This window comes from Aedes albopictus, chromosome 3 (genome assembly GCF_035046485.1).
Source record: "Aedes albopictus strain Foshan chromosome 3, AalbF5, whole genome shotgun sequence".
In the NCBI taxonomy this organism is placed as follows: domain Eukaryota; kingdom Metazoa; phylum Arthropoda; class Insecta; order Diptera; family Culicidae; genus Aedes; species Aedes albopictus.
The window spans coordinates 239,554,960-239,575,206 of NC_085138.1; the positions used below are offsets into that span (position 1 = coordinate 239,554,960).

Below are 20,247 nucleotides of genomic sequence, written 5' to 3' on the forward strand. Positions count from 1 at the left end.
CGATGACCACGGGACTCAATCTCACTAGTGAGTGATAGCGAATCCAGCATAGACGAGAACTGGTTTATCGGGCACCTAGGGGAGCATAAAAACGGCAGTAGTACACCCCGTTGATCTTCGCTATTGCGAGGCCCTTGTGCGACGTGTAAATTATTTACTGGACCGGCAAACGCCGTTAGCTGGGCCTCATCCACTACCCTTCTTCTTCTTCTTCTTCTTCTTCTTCTTCTTCTTCTTCTTCTTCTTCTTCTTCTTCTTCTTCTTCTTTATGACTCTACGTCCTCATTGGGACTTGGCCTGCCACGCTTCAACTTAGTGTTCTTTGAGCACTTCCACAGACCACAGTTATTAATTGAAGGGCTTGCTTTGCCTGCCATGAATTTGTATATTGTGAGGCAAGTATAATGATACACTATGCCCAGGGAGTCAAGACCGGAACGGGAATCGAAACCACCGTCTCCGACTTGGCGATCCATAACCTTAACCACTAGTCTAACTGGAGACCCCATCCGCTACCCAGTTCCCGTTATCGAGAGGTACGCTGTATGGGTCTGATGGTAGGGCAATGTCTGTACTTGACTCCGAGACTGACTGCCACAGCAACTGTTGTGCGCCTTAGCAGTGGTTCAGGTTTAGCTGTGTAGCTTGCATTATCGTCGGTTGGTTCGACCTCGCGCGCATGGACGCGCCGTGCAAATCAGTCATTTTGGTGCCGAGTTGCATTCCCTGGCGATGTGGCCTTCCACTTCGTACTTCGTGCAGAGTTTGCTCCTGTCGGGACTTTTAAACGCCCACGACTTGTGTCCTTTCTCAAAGCACTTGAAACACGCCTCTGGCGGCGCGTACTTGCTGAGCGGGCCTGCGTCGGTGATCTCGTACAGGTTTTTACACTGGAGAGTCGCCTCCGCCGTTAGGGCTCTCACCTGCACTTTTTCGTCCAATATCTCCTGAGCTAGTGCCTTGTAGGAAATGCCTTTCTTGGCCGCACTAGCATCACCAGTCCTGGTGCGGCGTTGGTTACCTGGTTTCCATCGGTGTTGGTTACCTGATCTGCCCTAAGGTTGCTCGCAGTTACTCACTAGAAGTTGCTGGGAAGAGATTAATGGCCTTAATAACCCTTGTATTACACGATACCATTATCATGACTGTATTCTGTAGATGCAATTTGAGCAGATTTTTTAGACACAGCCCCTTACCTTACCTTTAATGAACAGAGAAAGAAAGCTTTCAGTAAATAACTGTGGAATAAGACTATGCTGAGAAGCAAGCTCTGTTGGAACGCAAAGTAAAAAAAAAACGAAAAACCCGAAAAAGAATTGAAACAAATAAAAATGTATACTTGAATCAGTTACTTCATTTAATTAACGTAAACACAATTATAATTACATATATAAATACATATAAATACACGCTACTGCTGAATACAAAAAACGATAATTTTTCAACGTGTTGTATAAAATACAACAGCGCGATTGTTCGAGGGATAAAACGCTTTAAAGAAAACACAAAGTTTAGCATTGCCAGTGCCCCATAATAAATATATTATTCTATGAAGTGGATACTTCAAATCCACTTGTCGACAAGGATTTGTATTAATTGACAATCAATAAAATTGGATAAACAATTGCTAATAATTGAAAGCTACAGTAACATGACCGAAACAAAATGCCACTTAATCACTAGTAAACGGGATGCTTCATTAACTATTCAATCGATCGACTCTCATAGATAGGAGTAAAAATACCTAGCTTGAAACGAAACTCCCGTTGGACATTCATTTGCATGCTGTTGGGAATAATCCTTTTGAACGAGCTGTTTTGACAGTACATACACTCTAGCACAATGCAGCAGTTTATTTTCCATAGTGCTAATGGTTGACCACTCTTCGTGGGTTGCAGCCGCTCGTTTTTCTAGCTGAAGTTTTCAAAAAGGCTGATCTAACCATAAGAGCCTCACTATATTTCTGTATAGCTGATTTCATCGAACTCTGACAATCTTGAAAAATACCCGCGATAAGAACTCTATAGAGCCTGATAACTTCACAATGTTAGATCTATTGTTTAGAAAATTTGACAATATTTTCCCTTTCTCAGATTTTTATGTGTTTTTATCCAAGGTTTGAATTTGAACCTAACGTAGGATTTGTTTTTACTGCTGGGGAAATAATCTTATCTATCACATGGACTCCTTTACAATTTTATGATTTTTTCTATAGTTTTGGAGAATATGCAATTTGCAAAACTTTTACATGCCTATGTATGTTCAATTGAAATTGGTACCTTCATATAAATAACTCTGGTACCTATAGTTGTAGTTTTGACCGCAGTTCCCGCACTCCACTCGGCGGGTGGCGATTATCCGCGTTCGCTCAACACAGACAGGCTTTTTTGTACCTACACACTAGTTTCATATGGTGTCCAATGCGTCAACAACGGTTGGGGCAGTGGTTGGGGCATGAGGGAAGCCAACACCACACAACGATTTCGGCAATGCTAAGTTCAATGCTAAATGCGGTCGCGCTTGTTTTCGTTTATTTTGTTTTCGGCTTTTGCTCTCCTTCTTCCGAGGAATTTGGACGCTGATGCTGCTGCTGCTGCTGCTGGGGCTACTTTTTTTTTCTCTCCCCTCGAGTGTGGGCCTTTGCTGCTCTAGAGTTGAATGTGATATTCCACGCTCGTTTAGAGCGCCGTATAAATTGCGGCTAAGGCATACATATGTGGGGGTGGCGGGTGACGCGAAGATCGTGCCACGATGAGGAGGGGTAGAAGAGATGTCCGTTTGAGAAAAAGACAATTTGTTTATTTTTTGCGTTGATCATTACGTTCCGTGGATGGGGTATTGCTGTTTACATGTTGAGAGACTGTGTACTCTTTCTAGCCAAAATGATGACAAGTTTATTGCAAATACTTGACAAATTATTCCTCGTTGAATATGTATATCATTCAAATACTAGGGCATATTGATATTCAAGAATTGTTTTGCGCTTCTTCTTTCTGGCGTGACGACTAGTTCTCACTTTAGTGTTCTTTGAGCAATTCAGCAGTTGTTATTACCCCAGAGAATATGAGTACCGTAAAACGGGGTATCATTGATCAGCGGGGTAACATTGATCGGCTTGACCGACCTCATGAAATGTTCAAACAAGCATTTTACATTGCATCAGTTTCTGCTCCCGAATGGTATATCGTAATCTGCTATTATTTAGCTATTAAATGACATGTAATTCTTGAAAATTGAATTTCATAAACATGAAAAAAGTCAATTTTTCCATAACTGTGTTTCGTGACGCAATGAGATACATGGTCAAACATTCATGCATGGCATGAATACTAGATACAATATGAGGTTCGAAATCATTGTATAACTTCAATATGATATCTTAGAGTTGAATTTAATGAACGAAACTTTTTTGAAATTGCTCTTTTTCAGTAAAATATACGATTTATTAAATGTAGGCTATCAAATCCATAAGCCATTGCCTTCCTTTAGGCGTTATTCGCGGTTTGAAGGATTTTAATCTTAAAATAACTCAAAAAGTACATAACTTGTAAGAATTTGGACAACATATTCGAAATCAGTGCCCCCGAATTTAGTAAGTAAGGGTATTTTCAACACAAACGGACATTGATCACTGACATGATCAATGTTACCCCAAATCATCAAAATCAAAAATTAGATTAAAAAGTCTATTTAAACATGTTTAAAAGTTTTACAATACTTTTTCGAGTAGCTTAACACATAATCAGAGGGCCAGTACTTGTTTTAAAAATATAAAACATGTAACATTTGCTTTACCAAGAGAATTATTCAAGAAAGATCGAAAATTCTGATCAATGTTACCTCGGATTACGGTACCGTTATTTCGGGTGAAATTGATCACTTTTCGCAGTTTTTGGCGCCTAGTTTTTGAATATTTAACGATATGGTTAAACTTAATGTTTTAAAACAAGTACGACTACTGTTTTCATCAGTCAACGAGGTTTAAATTTTTACTGCAAACTATTTTATTTTAATAAATGTCATTTGAAATTAATAATCCAAAATTTTACTTTCGGGGTGAAATTGATCAGTCAGTGAAATGTCTTTGTAAGTTCTGAAAATATTGTTTTGCACCTGAATTATCCACCTAAGAATGCGAAAAGCTACGCAAAACATTTACAACTTTACTAAATTTTTAATTATTTAAGTTTAAAGTTTGATAAATCCCAAGAATACGCCTGAAGGTATGCAATTTACATACTAAATAAGTAAATACTTACGGAAAAGTGCAATTTTATGCATAAGTTTTAATATTTATAGAATTTTTGATAACGAAATCGTGTTTAGCGAATCCATTCGAATACACATTACATGTGCGATACTGTCACGCTGCCAAGTGTCTTTGAAATTCGCCCAACTCGCAATTTCGGAAAATATTGAATTTAATAAAGAAATGTGTGATAAATTGGGCGTAAAACATGTAAACTCAGCATTCAATAACCATTAAGCCAGATGATGGTCATTTTCTACAAATTGTTTCAAGTTTAAAGCATTATTTTTAACAAATAAAAATGACCCTCACTTCGATCAGTTTCACCCGAAATCACGGTAGGTACTTAAAAAACTGTGCATTATCAGTAAGCAGCTGTAGGTTCCTGGCAGTAAGCTTATGCTTTAGGCAAGAATTCGATATTATAAAGATGATACAAAGAAGGCAAGAAGCTGGAACTTAGGGTCAAGCTGTCTGCTTTGTGAAGAATTTGGCTATTCAGGGCGATGTCCGGAGACTAGGGATCATTGAAGAAGAATTCCTTTAGAGATCTCTTTAAGAATTTCTTCAAATATTGTTCCTGGAGTCCAACAAATATTTCATATATCATTCTACCACGATAGGATGATAGAGTAGAAAGTGAAAACAGCGCAACGGCAACCAGTTCGATATAGTAGAATAGAATAGAATACATATTGGCGCTGTACAAAGTATAAGTATAGCATCTAATTGGAATCGCTCACGCAGTCCCTAGTGGACAAAAGAGCTGCAAATTGGGTTAAGTGATTAAAAAAATCCTTTGTATTTCTTCAGGATTTCCTCCACAATTTTCTGCAAGATTTAATTCAGAGATTCATCGAAAATTTCTCATGGTATTCCACAAAAAAAAACTTTGGAAATACTTTCATAAATTCTTCAAGAGTTTCTTCTTATATTTCTCTTGAGTTTCTTCCACGAGTTCTCTCAACGATTGTTTCATGGAATCCTCCAGAGATTCCTGCAGGAGTTGCTTCAGAGATTCCTTCTTGAATTCCTTCTGAAATTCCTCTAAAAAGAAACCCCTTCATATATCCCATCAAACATTCCTCCAAGAATTTCTCTAGAATATTCTTCCAAAAATCTTTCAAGAGCTTCTCTAGGAATCCTGTCATCCTCCAAGACTTATTCCAAAGATTCCAGGCATGAGATTCCGCTAAGATTCATTCCTACAGCGATTCTTCTAAATTATTCCGAAGATGCACCATAAGTTCCTCTAGAAATTTCTTAGTAAACTCCTTAAAATGGACTTTTCTAGAAATTGTTCCAAGGATTTTGTCAAGATTATTTTCCCAGGAGTTCTTCCATGAATCCCTCCAGAGTTTCCGCCACAAAGTTCTCTAGGAGTTTCTATAAAAACTTAATCGGGAATGCCTGAAGAAAATCTTTAAGACTTACATAGTAATTTCTTTATGAATTCTTCAAGATTCTCCTCTAAGAATTTCATAAAAAATCTTCCAGGAATTAATCCAGATGTGTTTAATGATATCTCATAAAGAATTCCTCCAGAGATAGTTCCTTGAATCATACCACATTTCCTTGGGGAAATCCATAAGTTCCACTAAAGTTTTTCCTGATACAGTGACGTCACACCAATGAGTCACTTCTATTTTGACAACTATTTATGCATCACTGGGTTAATCATACGAGTTATTCATAAACTGTGGTCAGTTTTGCCGAATCAAGATTTCGGTTCCTCTGAAACCAAAACTCCACTCTTCTGGAGTTTCCTTTATGAGTTGCGCCAGATATTCTTGCAAGATTCCATTCAGAAATTCGATAAGATATTGCTGCTGGAAGTCTTTCATAAGTTGCCCAGAAATGCATACCGAGGAACAATTCCTCCACAGATTACTTTTTGAATTACAGATACTCTTGAGACTCAAACGGTTTTTTTTTTTTCAAAAATTTGTCTGAACGTTTCTCCAGAGCATTTCAGGATTTACTCTAGAGATTTCATGCAGATAATTTTTTTCCTAGGAATTCACGCAGATTTTTTTCCAGACATTTATTCAGGACTTCTTCTCCTGGGCTTTAGGACATTTCCCCGAATGACATTACCCCGAATGACCCATTTCCCCGAATGACCCATTTCCCCGAATGACCCATTTCCCCGAATGGCCCAATATCCAAATTATTTATCCACAAACCTATCTCGAGACCCGCCATGGGTAGCTAACGGTACACTCAGTGTTTCACCACATTTTCAACAAAAAAATTCCTTCTTTGAGCATATGATGTTCTTTCTGACCTTACTACCAAAGAACTTTCATTCAAGGACATTCTACTATGCGGTCATCACTTATGTATCCTTCTTTCAAACATAGGCTATTCTTTCTAATAATTAATTTAAGCAATTTGTTGGCATCGCAAATGTTATTATGCTTATCAGAGATTTTTCCTTCTTTTAATCATAGGATGTTCTTTCAAGTTATACTGTTATATGGAAGAGTGGCATGATCACATTAAATTATTTCTTTCGTCTATATGATCCGAAACCAATTGTTGAGTAGAGATTTTTCCTTCTATTGGTTATTGCCTGTTCTTTTAATCATACTAGTCAGAGATCTGTTCGGAGGGTCCCAGGAGCTTCATATGCTTAGATATTCTCATCGAAAAAAATAGGCAGAATAAAGTTTTATCGACCAAGCTAGTTCCTTCCGGGATGAACGTCATGATTTTCCTTCGTAATGGAAAATACGAAATTTATAATCTAGAAAAAAATATTCGGGGTAATGGAATTCGGGGAAATGGGTCATTCGGGGTAATGGAATTCGGGGTAATGTCATTCGGGGTAATGGAATTCGGGGAAATGTCATAGAGTCCTTCTCCTGCGGCATTTCTCACAAAGATTCCTCTAGGAAATCCTTCAAAGGCTACTCCATCCAAGAATGGATTTACAACTTCGTTCAGTGATTTTGCAGAGATTCTAGAAACTCGGAAATTCTTTTATATGCTTTAACCCTCGAGCGATCACGCTGTTGTATTTTGTACAACACGTTGAAAAAATCTCGCTTTTTGTTTTCAGCATTGGCGTGGTGCTGGCGGTGGTGACAAACCGAGCGAGTTACGGAAGGTTAAAGGATTTTTGGAGAAATATCTGGACTTCTAGAGAAATCCTTGGTGTGATTTCTGCATTAATTGAGCTTGAGCTAGAGCTTGAGCTAGAGCTTAATTAACCGCCCGCGGATGCTACTTCAGTATCGACAGAGCAAGGAATCAAATATATATCTGCCGGGGACTAGCAGGCATCTTATGTGTGTGAGTTTTGGTGATCTTCAGTTTTAGACGACAAATGGTGCCTGCCACATCAGGTAGCAGGTCAATGTGGGGAAGGGGAAGGAAGTGATGATTGCAATGCAATTATGTGTATCCACATCAGACCGAATATACCTCTGCGTCTGCACAAATTCATGCGGTAGGATTTTTTTGGTAAAATCTCTGGTCCTTCGTAGAATCATTAGAAGTTGTCATGGAATAATTCTTAGTGAGATCCCTGAATTAATTCCTGATGCAATTTCTGAAAAAAAAACTTCGAAAAATAGCATGGAGAATTCTTGGGTAAATCTTTCGAGTAGTTTCTGGAAACATTTGTTAGAGGAAACACTTAAGGAATTGATGGAAGAATTCCTGGAGTAAACGTTGTAAAGTACTTGGAACCATTTCTGCATGGGTTTCTAGATATATTTCTGGAAAAAATCTCGAAAGGTACTTCTGGAAGAATCCTGAAAGCGATCTGTACGCCGACTATATTTTGCTCGGTTGTGGCTTGAGGGCTATTTTCGATCGACGGCATCATTGGCATCCCACCGGTGGCAACTTCGGTGGCGTGACCAAAGTTTGACCGTGAAGCCAACATTAGCGAAGAAAAGAAGTTGTCAATACGCTCCAGAGTGTGTAGTTTGAACTTTTTTATGACTATTTAACGACATAAATTATAGCTTTTAGGTGATTTTCGACTGGAATACTACTAGTATACAGATGTTGGCTTTCTCGGTCTAGGGTCAATCTAAACGGCTAGTTTTGGATTACCGTAGCCGTTCAGATTGACCCTAGACCGAGAAAGCCAACATCTATAAATTATAACGTTTCAATATCCATTTTCATTTCTATTCGTCGCTGCGATTAGTCAAAAAATGACAGCACACCGTCTTCAATCAGAGGTTGCACAGACTGAACGATCACTGAACATAAGACAACGGACAACACACGTCACTATGATACAGTCAAGTGGAGAATTTTACGTTTGACGAAAAGCTTTCACTGACTAGTGAGGGAATCGAACCCACACACGGAGGCATAAAACACGCTCAGACAACTGATGTGGCTGAATAAGCCCACATTAGTTATCAGATCTATTGTGACATTATCCGTATCCTTAGTGTAGTGCATGTTGGCATTACTCGTTTGTTATTGAAGAGCAATAAAGTATCGATTTTAATACATTTTTTGTTTTGTTTTACTGTTAAGTGGAACTGCATGCAGAGCAAGACTCAAGCTAGAATGGTGGCTACCTACCTACATACATACAAACATACATACAATTTTGGTTTTATTTTCTTCGAAGCTTCAGAAGCTATCCAATTTGATAATGAGGTCGCACTATTTTAACTTAGGAATCCCCAAAGAATTTCCAGCAAGATTCCCTGAAAGATTTCCAGAAGAAGCCTTATACAAACTTATACAGGAGGAATACCTGAGGAAGCTTCTGGAGAAAACTCTGAAAGAACTCGTGGTGGGATTCCTGATAGAACTCCTGGACTAATCTCTACAGGAACTACTGAATGAAAAGAGATCCCTGTATGAGAGAGATCCCTGTAGATATTACTGACGACTTCCACGCAGAATGACGGGAAATTGTCGAATAATAAACAGCACCATCTACATTTAGATTATACTTGGCAGGTGTTTTCAGAATAGTAAATAGGAAATTTTCCGCTAGATTAGGCTTTATAGATAAAATCAGGCGTGTCCGCACTGAGCGCATGAAAATTCCGCTCTTTGGATTTACATCATCAAGTTCATTTGTTGGTTTTAATTGGTTTTTCTCGGTGATGTTGAATGTCATTTAAAAAACCATTTAACGTTTCAACCTACTTTTTTATTTTTTCGGTCATCATCAGAAAAATTCCGCCGCCCGTTCGTCTTCTACGGCGGTGTTCTTAATTATTAATTAAGAACACCGCCGTAGAAGACGAACGGGCGGCGGAATTTTTCTGATGATGACCGAAAAAATAAAAAAGTAGGTTGAAACGTTAAATGGTTTTTTAAATGACATTCAACATCACCGAGAAAAACCAATTAAAACCAACAAATAAAGTAAACGGTGATCAAAACCAATGAAAGATCATCAAGTTCAATATAATTTAGAAATATTTTTCTCTTATCAGATAGAAGGATGTTGAAATATCCTAAATGTTATTTCGAACTGTCAAAAAACCGCACCACAGAACCACACGGAGCGCGGAGAGATTTTCACCCGGGTGAAAACATTCCAGTGAATTTCACTTTAAACGACCCGTCTGGCTCTGCGGTGCAATTTTTTGACAGTTCGAAATGACATTTAGGATATTTCAACATCCTTCTATCTAGTAAGATGGAAAGATTTCTAATTTACAATGTGCTTGTTGGTGTAAATCCAAAGAGCAGAATTTTCATGCGCTCAGTGCGGGCAAACCTGAACAAAATATTGCACAGGTCAACAATTTTTTTTTCATGGAGAAAAATCCAAAATAAACCCAAAATTTCAAATATCTCTAAAACCCTTTTTTTATTTTCGTTATTTTTTCTGCATAAACTTGATGTCGAAACACACGTTTTAACGTAAGGGTGGCAATGGAGAAAAAATGTGTGAAAACGTTTCTGAAGAATAAAAATTTTGTACATATTCAAAACATTGGCTGTTTAAATAAATCGTATGAGTTGGAGTACAAATTATGATTTTTGGGTTTACTTTGAATGAAAATGGTCTTATTCATTAAAGATTAAAGTAAACAGGAAGCACAAACATTTGCATGTTTTGCCACTGGATTGTTTGTAATGTCAACGACTTGGTGTCCGAAGTTTACGTGGTCAGGCTTGAATCCCTGTGTGGAAACTTATGTAATAACTTAATAAGGAATCCCTGGAGGAATTTCTAGATTAATCCATATAGGACCACCTGTAGGAATACCACAAGTAACTGCTAGAGGAATTTCTGATGGATCTGCTGGAGGCATCCCTGAGTTCTCCTGAAAAAAAACTCTAAAGGAACTTATGGAGTAATACCTGAAAGTCCTGAAGAATTATTTAATGAAAATGCAATAGAATTCCTGGAAGAATGAATTTGGAAGAATTTTTGAGGCAATTCGTAGAGAAATCTATGGAGAAATTTATAAACGAATTTGCGGTGGAATGTTTAGAAGAATATGTGCATGAGTTTCTAGATGAATTTTCGAAAGAATCTCTTGAGAGCTCCTGGATGAAAACCTTGTGTGATCTCTTAAGGTTCAACCACCTTCTACATTTGTTTCAATTTTTTTATGAAATCACCCGGTGATTCGAAGATCACCATAAAATATTTTAAATATTAAAGAAAAACAGCAAATGGTTCATTTACATTGGAGAGTCAACAGAATTTCCATGCATTGATCTGGTGTCAGTAGGTAGGCTCCTCCATTTGGGAAATTTGTGCCATTATGGCTCATCTAACAGGCTTCTGAAAAATTCCTTATATTAACCTTCATGTGGCCGACAGGGTACAAAATAAACGAAAACAAGCGCGACCGCATTTAGCATTGAACTTAGCTCCCATTTAACTCTTTGGAGCCGGAGGGGTCTTATATGACCCCAACATAGAAACAGCTGTATAAATTCACTCATTCGATAAAACAGAATACAGTCTTCGGCAAAGTTGTTGCAAGTTGAGTCCTCTACACTCAAACCTCCATTTAGGTAGGATCCATTTAGGTAAAATCTATTTAGGTCCCTCCATTTAGGTAACGTTACCTAAATAGAATTTGGTTGTGTTCAGAACAGTTGGAGTACTTTAGATTAGGTATAAGGTTGGTTTACGGGAGTTAAATGGATATTGGTGAGGAGAGGGGTTCCAGTGTTGAGTGATGTACCTCAACCGCCCCCCCCTTCAGTGTGGAGAAGTGTCAGTATCAAATGACATTTCCAGGTGTAATTGAGATAGGCAACCACTCATGCAAATGATAATCAGATCCAGCATCAGTCAAGGCATATATCATTCAATTGAGCCGCAGTTAGGAAGCATACCTAATAAGTGGTGTTGTAGGTTTGAAGCTTTTACCATCATTGATGACGTCATACCCGACATCAACCTATCATTCACCTGTTTTTATTTTGGCCACCAAACCCAACATAGACCCAACAGTTGTTCGATGTTGGTCAAACAGTGGCCAAACATCCGGTAAAAATTTACCCGACTTTGACCCGACATCCAATAATTTTTCAGTCTGGCGGAATTTTGCAGGTTTTTTTTGTGTTTCGTGCCCAGCTAGTCATATGAAAGACAATTCTCACCTGAGACTCTCCAAAACCCCCAAAAACGCCCCTGAAGCCCCTCCCCTCCTGAAAATCCCTTGAAAGTTCTCTAAAGCTCCGCATAACCCTCTTTAAATCTCCTATTCGAGTCACTTTCCCTAATTAAACTTCTTTGCAACCTGGTATTCCATTTAGGTAATAAACTGAATCCATTTAGGTAATGAATCCATTTAGGTAAAAATTCTATTTAGGCAGTCCCGGCTCATTACCTAAATGGAGGTTTTGGTGTATTAGAAAAAAAAAAAAGTAAATGTATATGTTTTCATTAGGCTTTCGTCAACAATATCAAAACTTGTTTTATGTTCTGGGATGTTCTAGGTGTTCCAAACTGTGGTATGGTGAAGTCCTACATATCTACAAGAATAATTTCATGTATTTTCGCCACAAATAATAGCTTTGCATAACCTACTGGGATCCATGAAGCTCTTGGCATCTACAATGTCATTTATAGACACTGTAGGGATATTCCAGGTCAGCCACACTACCTTGGAGTTCTGAACTTCAGGTCTACACTCGTAACAGTAGCCATATCTGTTATACTGAGTAACGTTGCAAAATCAACCGCAGTGGCTGGAGCAATCTGAAGTTTACTAGGTTATTATAAACCTTTGGGGCATTCAGGGTTGTCCAAACTGTTCTATTATGAAGTCCTTCAAATCTATAAGAATAACTGTATGTGTTTTCACCATAAATAATAGTATTGCATAATCTGCTGGGATCCGCGAAACTCTTGAAAACTCAAATGTTGTTTACTTAGAGACACTACAGGAATATTCTAGGTCAGCCAAACTACCTTGGAATTCAGGACTTCAGATCTACACTCGTAACAATAGCCATATCTGCTATACTGAGTAACGTTGCATATTTATACGTGGTAACTGGACCAATCTGAAGTCTACTTTTTTATCATAAACCTTTGAGGCATTCAGGGTCGTCCAAACTGTTCTATAATGAAGTACTTCAAATGAGCATGAGCATGAGCATGATTGACCGCCCGCGGTTGCTCCTCTGTTATTGCAAGGACAGCTGCATTTACACAAAGAACCAACATATAATGCTTGGGACTAGCCTTCTCCTCATTGTGTAAATGCTGGCATCCCAATACTTTTTTAAAAAGCAATACCAGCGCCGTCCGCGTCCGAATGCAGGTCAATTGAGGATAAGGAAGGAAGTGATGACGTGATTCTCGCTTAGGCCAATAATTGAGGAATTTTCTGCGTTACTACGAGTAATCACTAGGAGTTTGGATACGGAAAGGGATGATTTGTTTTGGTAAACAAATTGCTACAATCACCAGACCGATTCTTGTTTTGCTACGAACGATGCACTCGCGAAAAATTGAATACGTCCTCACATACGCGACATGCCACCGCATAATCAATTTGAGAAAACAAAACCGCATCTACTGCTAGCTGGCGTCTTACGACTGATCCCGGATACCACACTCACGCCCCGATCACTGTATTTTAACTACCGGAAGGCTTCCAGACATTTAATTTTTTTTTTATCAAAAATAGTTTGCGTAAAACGAGGTTCGCGAAAATAAGAAACGGAAGAAACACACATCAACACCCGTGAAATTACGAAACTGTACTCGAAGAAACAGACCACGCGAAATTACGAAACTCGGCTCGAAGAAATCGACGCGGACACCGTGGTCTACCTGCCACTGAATCGTACGGTAATCTTAATCTTTCTAAAAAAGAGATGCTTTACCGCTTTGATCAGATTGTAAATCTGAAATAGAAAATAGTATTAAATGGTGATACGCTCACAACAGTTATATTTATTGTAAATTGTGTTATTTACACATAGGACAAATTTAACTGCATTCCTCTGAAACAAACAGTATATTAGCAGTGAAAAACAAATTACAAAAATAGAATAAAAAACAATTAATAAACAAAAAAACAGTAAAAAAAGAAAACCAAATCTTGATCCTGCATTTAAATTAACCAGACTGGAAAATAGCAAGATTAAAATTTGGTATAGTATGGTAGATCTTACGCCGTAACGCACCATTCCAAGGTGATCTACCCACGTAACGGGTCTCTATAATGAAGTACTTCAAATCTACAAGAAAAACTTCATGTGTTTTCACCGTAAATAATAGCATAGCACAATCAGCTGAGATGCGTTAAGCTCTTGAAATCTCAAATTTCATTTAGAGACACTATGGGAATGTTCCCGGTCAACCTACACTACATCAGCTATATCTGACATACTGAGTAACGTCTCATAATCAATCGCGGTGACTGAAGTCTACTATATATTATTATGACCCTTTGGGACATTGAGGATCGTCCAAACTATCCTGAAGTTTAGCTATTGATAGTAACAGAAGTTATTCTCACAATGAACTATGGACTGTAATATGTAATCCCACTGGCATATCTTGAGTCATTTCTTGATAGTTATGAGATATTCCAGATCAACAACACTACTCCGGAGACCATAGCCTCAGGTCTACACTTGTGATAATAGCTTTTGCCACTACATTGAGTGGTGTTACATAATCCACTGTTCTTACCAAAGTAAGTATAGGAACAATAAGGGATTTTTATATTTTTGGAATATTATGAGCTTCTTTACTGTTATGAAGTTCAGTTGATAAAAACAACCAGTGTAACTTTCAGAAGACTTACTGGACATGATAGATTACAAATCGTAGCTTTTAATGAAAGAAATTACCATTACACCCGTATACTTTAGGATCTAAACTCAAGAACAGTTTGGATGACCTAGAATATCCCGACTGATCTGATACTGTCTACTGATCTTTCAAAAGACTTACTGGACATGATAGACTACAAATCGTAGCTTTGCATAATGAAAGAAGTCACCGTTACACCCGTAGACTTTAGGATCTAAACTCAAGAACAGTTTGGATGACCTAGGATATTCTGACTGATCTGATACTGTCTATTAACCTTTCCGAAGACATACTGGACATGATAGATAACAAATCGTAGCTTTGTATAATGAAAGAAGTTACCGTTACACCCGTAGACTTCAGAATCAAAACTCAAGAATAGTTTGGATGACCTAAGATATCTAGAAAAAATATTCTGCATAAATAAAAAGATAATCGCGTTAAGTACTGTCCCTTTGAATTCCACTAAGAATTTGCATCCTTTGACAGATACGTATTTCGACCTCAACTGTAAGGTCGTCTTCAGTGTCTTGTCTTTACTCGAGTCAAGTACAAGACACTGAAGACGACCTTACAGTTGAGGTCGAAATACGTATCTGTCAAAGGATGCAAATTCTTAGTGGAATTCAAAGGAACAGTACTTAACGCGATTTTCTTTTTATTTACAGATATTCCCCTAACAAGCCCAGGTTAATCAGCATATTCTGCATAACATTCTACCGTTTTTTTGTTTTTGACCACCAAAACTACAGAAAAACGTAGAAAAAACTTCATAATAACGCTTGGAATAATTCCAGCTTCAAAGGGTTAAAAAGCACGGTGTAGACAAAAAGCAAAAAAAAAAATGACGGACACATAACGGTTAACATATCTTGCTACCGTTCTTCAAAACTATTACCGGGTGGTTTTCGAATAATCTTTCCCATTACTGTTTTCGCTCATCATTGTATTTCCTTTTGATCTAGAGAATCTTTTTGAGACAGTCGCATGATCAGCCCCCATCACGCTGATGCTATGTACAACAAGTGAGCTTTTTCGTAAAAAAAACAACCATGCGTCTCCATTAGAGTACTGATTTATAAAATGAGATATTGAAATGAAATCCATTATCGTAGCATTTTCGAGCATGTGACAATGGCTAAAAAAACATAAAATATCATTTATTATAATTGAAAAATAATTTAAAAACCCCTTTAGCTTTGAATATATCATTTTGAAATAATTGAAATTAAAAAAAAAATAGTTGTTTTATGAAAAAAGCACATTTTACGACATCAAGCAAAGTATATATATTATCAAGCACTCCAAGGGTGATTAGTCCCCAAATCAAAACTAAATATGCGCGAAAGCATCGCTGGTGTACTGGTTGTTGAACCTCTTTCTCAAGTAGTCTCGCCAAATAATGCATCGAATCCACTCCACTTTGGGTGTGACTTATTTGTATGAAGAATAACACACCGCGCATTAACATACGGGGCCGCGCCGCGCGCACTGTATCGGTGGGAGGATTCCATGGAGGTTTCGTTTCTTGTGCTGTGCTGTGCAGCCATCATATAGAGCGAGGAGAGAGGTACGTGAGTCTGGTTCGTGATTGGAAGATTTGTGATTTCTATTTGTTTTATGACTGTGTTGCTCTGGTCAATTCGCGCTTTTTGGGGATTCGCAAATTCGGGGCCTGAAGATGTGCTTTACCGGTTCGCCGGGTAGTGTCTGGTCCTGTTGTGCTGTTTTCTATTTGCGAGTTTTATTTCCATTCGTTCTACACACTTAAGTTTAATTGCGAGCGATTTTTGTGCAGGTTACAGCTCGGCACAATCGCATTTTTATGGCATGGCAGAGGAATTACAATCATTTAAACACTGAACGTTGCGGATCTGGACGAACATATCAAGCTGAACATTCAACGGTGAAGACTGACTCAGTGGAAACTTTTTGGGAACGCTGGCGAGACGTGCTAATTTTATTACTATTCCAGAAAAGATCGTTTTATGATTTACAGGCTATAAAACTCAGTTAGTATCAAACGGTTAGTCATAAGGTTTATTCGCAGAGCCGGTGTTCTTTGATGTTGTTAGTTTTGGCAACCGTAGAAAATTAGCAATGTTACGAGGAGTATTCGAAAATGGTCTAATTGTACACAATTCTGTTTCAAGCGTTAACATGTTGGTTGGTGGTAAAGGCTTTTGTTGAATAACCGATAGCCATATAGGCATAGCTATAAAAGTGTGTGTATTCGACATGACCATGCTGAGGGGGACGGTTTCGAAATGGAAATTAAATTTTCTTGACGTCCTTGGGCAAAGAGTATCTTCGCGTCCATGTACACATGTAAAACGGTCATTAGCAGAGAAAGCTCTCAGTTTGAAACTGTGAAAGTAGGTATTCATAGAGCACTATACTGAGCAAGAGGTTTTATCCCAGTGGGGACGTTACGCCTAGAAGCAGAAGCAGAAATTTTGGGCCTGCGTTTTCTTGGATACCTATTCACGCAGGCATTCTGCAGTTTACGACACATGAGCCCAACACGTACGGGTTCTTTCAATGTTCTCACGTTCCAAGATGCAACTTTTCCATCATTCACCCTAATTCGCGGCCTGGTCTGTCTATTCGTTTGTTCTACTTATGCGTTTTTTGGTAGTTGAAGGTTTTCAGCAGGCTACCTTATGGGGGCCAATGCAGTTGAAGTCAGAAGGACAACAGTGTCCAGGCTGCACACTATCAGCAAAGCCCATAATTCTAAGCTGGCTGTTAGTGCAATGACTGACTCGTGGAAGAATGAGGTAGGGACCTATGGAGAACCAGAGCTGTGTTGGATGCTCTTTCCAGATTCTCGACTTTTGCAGCCTAAATACTAACCATATCTCACGCTAATACCCGTGGCTATCATCATTTCCTCGAAATTCAGACATATTCTTTTCTGCCAGCCTATTGCTAAGCAAAGAAGCCGTTTAGAAGCGAATGACCATTAAATTTGTTTGTATATTCACCCCGATCAGAACACACAGTCCTTTCCACATCCAATCTCATCTCTCCTCGTCCGCATTCGATGATTTTCTCGCCGCAGAATGGAGTGTGAAAGAAACCGTGCGAAAGGAAAAACCAGAATTACGTACGTACACACAAGGGGTTATTTCACAGCCATTTAACTGTTTTAAGCGTTCTGCTCACTTTTTTTTTGCACGCGCGCGCAAATATGTGGCCGAACCAGTAAATACGCAAAATGTGCAAAACAAAAACACTGTGTTGGATGCCTGAAAATAACGCCACCAAAGAGCAGCCAAAAGGTGAGCTACTGGTACCTGGTTGGCTGACCACGGTTTGCTGCTGCTGCTGCTGGGGATACAGGGAAATGAAACATTACAAACAAACAAGTGGTGGAAGGTAAGGGAATGCTGCTGGTGCGGTGGCGATAAAACGAGGTTAAATTGTTGAAAGCAAATCGATTCGTACGCATTCCTCTGAAATTAGAATTAATTTGCACTTGGGCAGTAAAAGGAAATAAATTCTATTAAACGGTGGTGGTGCAGTGGGGCCATTCGAGATTCGTGCACGAAAACGTAGGAGGTTCTAACAGTTTGGCTGCTAAAAATATAGCTTCGATTAGTCGAATGAATGTTGTATTTTTTATTTTATTTATGTTCTCTGGCCGTATCACTGACTTTCCAAAGTGGCAATTGCACTAAATTGCTGTTAGCTTTATTACTTTATTATAGAGATTTTCAGCCCTATGCTGGTTCATCTCTTGCATGTTTAGCATCTTTCCATGAGGAGCGCAAATTTGTATAAAACCTTGTCTTTAAGTATGTATTGATAAAACTTTGTCGAAAACCGAAAAGTGATTCGACGATCTTTCATGTAAATGCCTATTTTTTGGATTTTAAGTTCAATGGGTGATAACGCTTCTAATTTATACAACTTGGTTTGGTGGGCTTGGTTGTCTAGTGGCTACCGCTTCTGATTCATATGCAGAAGGTCCTGGGTTCAATCCGTGGCCCGTCCCTTTCCTTCTACTTTGTATATTTCTATCCACTTTCTGTATATTCTGCTCTCTTCATATACAACTCATGTATATTCATATGTTAATAGCCATCGCTAGAACCAGAAACGGTTGAAAAACCGTTTCCCTTCCTTCCAACTTTCACAGCACAGTGTCAATCTATCAGATAACACCTACGAGTTATGCAATCAAGCGAACTGTGCCGCTGTCACACTAATCTATCACCTTACGCCTGGCATCCACGCACCAATGTGTGAACCATCTGCCAACCATATCCCACCAACACTCCGACATCCGCATGTGTTTGTGCAGACGCAGAGGTATATTCGGTCTGATGTGGGTACAAACGATTGCAATCATCACTTCCTTCCCCTTCCCCGCATTGACCAGCAACCTGACGTGGCAGCCGCCATTGAAGAAAAATAGAAGATCACCAACGCTCGCGCACACTGAAGATGCCTGCTAGTCCCCGGCAGATAATCTCATTGGTTCCTTGTGTGAGTGTAGCTGGTCTGGCGATACTGGAGTAACATCTACGGGCGGTTAATCAAGCTCAAGCTCAAGCTCAAGATAACGCTTTTAATTTATACAACTTAATTAAAATTCCCACTCAGAAGTCCTGTTAACTAAAGGGTGGTACACACCATAACTTTAGATTTCGTACACCAAAACAGCTTATTTTTGGACCAGTAATGGTACATTATATGTAGCTTATACCATGAAATGTTCATCAAAATCCATTAAGTACTGGTTGATATATAGATAAAACCAACGACCTGCCTTTTTAAAATTTTGTACAGAGCGCTCCATAGTAAATTTTCGGCAATTTAAGGACAGTAAAGCACAATTTTGATTATAGAAATACCAAAACTGCTCCGATTCTTATGAAAATTTTACAGTATAATACTATTAAAAAATATGTTCTTAGTTAAATTTTGAGCCATTTTGTATGAATACTCTCAAAGTTGTAGCAGTTTGAATATGAAAAAAAAAACTGACCAGGTGCCATCTGAAAAAATATAACTTTGTAACAGCTAGATAAAATTGAATGAAATTTTTACACAACATTTTGACATGCATACTTTACGAACAGAATAGTTTTCATTGAAATCGGTTAACTTTTTCTGGTTATATAAATAAACCAGTAAAAATGTGTTCTTATTTGTAAATCCTCTTTGTACAAAACTTCAAAATTGCAGATCTCAGAATTCAACAATATCTCCGCAAATACTAAACCGATTTTGATGAAAATTTTATGGTATAAACTGCATACAATGTACCATTACTGGCCTAAAAATCAGCTATTTTGGTGTACGCAGTCTAAAGTTATAAAAAAAGTATGACCAAAATTTGACTGTACCACCCTTTATAGTAACGAAAAATTATATAAAACGTGCCCTTATTGAAGTTTTTTTTTGTAACTTGGCATTGCAGGTCGGACTCGGTTATCCGGAGTCAGGTTCTGGCGCTTCCCAAAATCCTATCTTGCAAACGAAATGCTATAAGAAGCTGAAATTTTGACTGATCACTAATCAAAGTTGGCATGACAAAATGTCAAAATTTCAGCTCCGTTGAGCATTCCATTCTCCAGATATATGTTTGAGAAGCATCATAACCCGACTCCGACCTGTATTGTCATTTCTTAGATATAAAGCCACTACTGAACTGAATTAATATTTATTATTTTTCGTTTCAGCTTCGGCCAATTTTTGCAAACCCAAGGTAAGTTGAACTTATGTTAACAAATGTGATGTGATGTGATGG

At 38.3% G+C, this 20,247-nt stretch overlaps 1 protein-coding gene across 20 annotated transcripts in view; it reads left to right on the forward strand.

The window, feature by feature from the left end:
- The window catches only part of LOC109409392 (receptor-type guanylate cyclase Gyc76C), a 229,458-nt gene that overhangs the window by 13,344 nt on the left and 195,867 nt on the right, over positions 1-20,247 (forward strand). For all 20 annotated transcript variants that reach the window (XM_062859714.1, XM_062859717.1, XM_062859718.1 and 17 more), the window contains one exon: positions 20,180-20,205. The gene's annotated coding sequence lies outside the window, so the exon portion shown is untranslated. The remainder of the gene's footprint in view (positions 1-20,179; positions 20,206-20,247) is intronic.